Source organism: Petaurus breviceps, unplaced genomic scaffold (assembly GCF_028583685.1).
Source record: "Petaurus breviceps papuanus isolate PSGF00001 unplaced genomic scaffold, PetGlider_PUasm1.0 90769, whole genome shotgun sequence".
In the NCBI taxonomy this organism is placed as follows: Eukaryota; Metazoa; Chordata; class Mammalia; order Diprotodontia; family Petauridae; genus Petaurus; species Petaurus breviceps.
The window spans coordinates 9,878,529-9,882,741 of NW_027187341.1; the positions used below are offsets into that span (position 1 = coordinate 9,878,529).

Sequence of the window (4,213 nt, forward strand, 5' to 3'; positions counted from 1 at the left end):
CATTCTTTTTTATAACAGTTTAGTTGTTCAGGGTTTATGGATAGAGATTCCTTTGGACCAATTAAGAAATAAATCAATTGTGATGAGCCAGGTTGAAGAGGAAGAATATGGAATTTAGCCATCCACATATCATTTGATTCAAAAGACTCAGGAGAGTGCTTTTCTAACAGTAGAAACAATTGGATCATTTTTTTTAACTTTGGGGAAAAGAGATTTTAAAGAATGTAAAATGCCCTCAAAGAATGTTGATTGGAATTCTATAATGTATGAGATGCCCACTGCAATGCAACATTTAGGAAATAGTTGGTGAGGCTGAAGTTGAAATTCAACTGAGACAAGTAGTCACTGAACTGAAATTTGAGTGAAAGAGTTAGTTGAGTATGCAATGAAACTTAAGAAGTCCCACTAATTGGTTATTAAATGCAATACTAATGCCTAAGCATCTTTTAACTGATACTTTTGCATGCAAATACTATAGTTTATCTCCAGGTTTCCAAAACACCTGATGCTCCAAATTTGTAGTGAGAGGAGCATGTCCTTTGGCTTTATGTTCCACTGATCAGGAAATGCTTCCCATCAAATTCAGCCATGTTTCAAATTAAATACCTAGTACATGTGTTGTCTAATTAAAAACTCAGTATACGTGGAATTAATCCACTGAAGGAGACTGAGAATTGATGTCAATCTTGTGTCTTTATATCTGGCACAGAATATAATGCAGAAAATAGGAATAGTTTGGGGATTGAGATGGATTTATTCTAAAGTGTGTATAATAAATTGAGGACAAACTCCATTACAAAAAAAAATATAAAAGATTGCTGATGATCTTTTGTTGTGTTTTTGAATACTGTACTTCAGTAAAGGGAAATTTGCCGAATATTGGGAATTTTTTTGTTATATTAGGTTTTGTTCAGGTATGTGCTATGCAAGGATTTTGCCTATATAAATCAAAATACTACATCTGAGGAGTAAGACGTGAGCATTTTCTTGGTGTTCTACAAGGTAACCTGTACTTTTTGCCACTCTTACAATAGGAAGAAGAGTGCTGCAAAGATGCAGTATTTTAGGTTCCTTTGTCTGACCTAGTTGGTTGAGGTAGTTCAGCCTAATCTAAGTGCAATAATTCTTTAAAAAAAAAAAAAGACAACTCATTTAGTACTCTAATACATTGGAGGCCTAGAGATTTCTTGGCATCATCCATATTTCCCCAACTTCCTTTTTTTGTCCACAAAATCTATCTTAAAACAGATTTTCAGAGATTTCATCATTGCTAATCTCTTGAAATTTCATCCCTCCGTATTAAACTTCTGATCAAGGAATTTTGTGTTTTGTTATATCATAAAAATGGAGTCAGAGGGAAAGAATGCCATAAGATAATAAAACTAGAAATAATTTTAGAAACCAACTAATCCAACTTTCTTATTTAACAAATGTTGTAAGTCACCTTAGAGGTTATCCAGGTCAATTTGCTTTTAATAGGAATCTAACTTAAAAATATTCCAGACATATCTACATTCATTTTTCTCTAGATGACTCCCAATAATGGTGAAATTACTACTTCCTGAGTGACCCATTCCATTTTTGACAATTCTAATTGCTACAGATGGGAAAATATTTTCTAAATACATATAATATAAAAGCTTGTTATAGACAGAACCAGGATGGACAACACCTTTCATTACCAAGAAAATTTGAATTATTCTATATTTCCCTACTCTAGTATTTCTGATAAATGTTAGAGAATAGTATGGTATGCTGGATTTTCATCAAAATATCAAGTAGAAACCAACAGGCTAGCAATTCCCCTTGGCACAGTAGGATTGAGAACAAACTTGCTGACTTGGCCTTTGTGTCACTTACATACAGAAAGCATTAGGTCCATGGCTGCCAAATTTACTCATGCAGAAATGGATAGTCTTGGTTTCAATGGGAACCAAGTAAGAGAGTGTGGATGGCTACATGATATGTTTCCATTTCTAGAAACACCACTTCTTCTGACTCACTCCCTAGATTTAAAAGGAGGTGCAGAAATGCAAATTTCTTTTTAATAGTGTGGAAATGGGATGCCTCAGGAAGGAGTGAGTTCACCATTACTGGAAGTATTCAGGTGATCACATATTTGGAATGTTAAAAAGTGGATTCCTGTTTAAAAGTAAATTGATTTAGACAACCTTTAAGGTGACTTACATCTCAATATCTGTGACACTATGAAGTAAATATATAATCTACGAATATTTAAATACATGGAATTTGAATATGTTATTTTTCATTTAATAAACTTGTTAATTATATCCTTTAAAAAGTCAGAAAACATGATAGCAAACAGCCATTTACAGGAAACTGGAGTTAAGCATATACAACTCTAAACAGAGGTGTTGGTTGTCTTTACATCTGAAATTGGTTCTGAGCAAATAAAGAAACATAATAATTAGTGAAAGTCAGATGAAACTCAAAAATCATAATATACCCCGAGTGGGGTGTCATTTTTTTCCATTAACATTTTTAAAATGCATGCCCATTTATCACCTACATGCATTAAGACACAAGTGACATAATAAAGTACTTTTGGGAACAAATACCCAAAGTAAATTCTGAGTCAAGGATTCAGTATCTCAAGTAGTAAATGTTACTAATAGCAAGCCTAGTGCCTCATTAAGAAGCAGAAAAAGAAATGTGATTCTATTAGGGAAGATTCCTATTCAGTTCCAATAATATATCCTGCCTAATATGTCCCCTGCAGTGTTATGTTTTCACTTGTAACTTTACACTTGGACATAGTGGCGGGAAAAAAAGATAGGTCACTAGTGGAGGAAAGAGAGTGAGTAAGAATTACTTTGGACAAACAACACAGCATTGTATGAATTCAGAAGTAGGCTACACATGTTGTTGTTTTTTTTTTTCATTAGCAGCTTCCACCATTTATTAACACCATGTTGATTTAATACAGCCTCTAGGGTTTGCCCATGGTGCTCTTGATATACAATGCCCTCACATTTTGCCAGTTTTTCTTCAGCAGAGAAACCAGGAAATTGACAGCCAAATGGATGTTGTAGACAAGCTCATCGTCTGTCATCTTCACATGGCCAACAGCCACCGCTAGACACAGCACCTTCTTCATCTGGAACTTGATAGTAGATTTAACCTCATCCACCTTCGCCACCATATTCTCATTGTGGGTGAGCAGAGATGGAAACTTGCCGGCTTTGTTCAGACCAGGGCCCAGGATTTGAGGAATTTGCTTGATCAAAGACTCAGAGGTCAAAAAGGCATCATACTTTTTAGCCAGTTTCTTGACCAATTTCTTGTTCTTATTCAACTTCTTCAGGGCCTCGATGTCCACGTGGGGGATTTCTACAGCCTTGGCTTCATCGCAATGCTGCTGGTCTCCCAGTACACACACAGAAAATTTAGGTCGGGGTGTGGATTTGAGCCTGATGGTGCCAGAGAAACATTTATCCTTTTGGGGATCATAGTTCTTCAGACTGATCTGCAGCTCCACAGTTTCCAAAACTTTCTTTTTTTGCGCTGGGTTCCATGCAGGACCTCCCGCACAGCTTCATAGAGCGTGTCACGTGAGACTTTGCTGCTCATGGCTGCTCACTGGTCACAAGCCGGGAAAAGAACACATGTTGTTTTTTTAACAATTGAGTTAAACAAGTTTAACAACTGAGGGTTTACATGTGCACCAATAGTTGACTTTCCTTTTTTTTTCATTCATTTAATATTCAGTAAGCATTAGGGGCAGTTAGGTGGCACCCTAACTGGTAGAGCACTAGGTCTGGAGTCAAGAAGACCTGAGTTCAAATCTGCCTCAGACACTTAATAGCTGTGTGACCATGGGCAAGTCACTTAACCTTGTTAGCCTCAGTTTCATCATCTGCAAAATGAGCTGGAAAAGGAAATGGGAAGACCACTCCAATATCTTTGCCAAGAAAAATTGGCACAGAGTTGGTCATAACTGAAAACAAGTAAAACAACAACCACAAGCATTTATTAAACACCTACTATATGGAAGATACTGTGCAAGGTGCTAGTGATACAAAAAAAATAACGAAAAAGTTCTTGCCCTTAATGGACTTGCATTCTACTTAAGGGATATTACATTTAATTATTTAATAAATACAAAATAATTTGAGAAAAGAGAGAGCACTAACAATTATGGGGTCCCAGGAAGGCTTTCCTTTGAAGGTGGCACCTAAACTGAACCTTTAAG

At 36.0% G+C, this 4,213-nt stretch overlaps 1 pseudogene; it reads right to left on the reverse strand.

The window, feature by feature from the left end:
• Window positions 1-2,883: 2,883 nt before the first annotated feature.
• LOC138146753 (large ribosomal subunit protein uL1 pseudogene) lies at window positions 2,884-3,624 on the reverse strand (annotated as a pseudogene).
• Window positions 3,625-4,213: the final 589 nt, after the last annotated feature.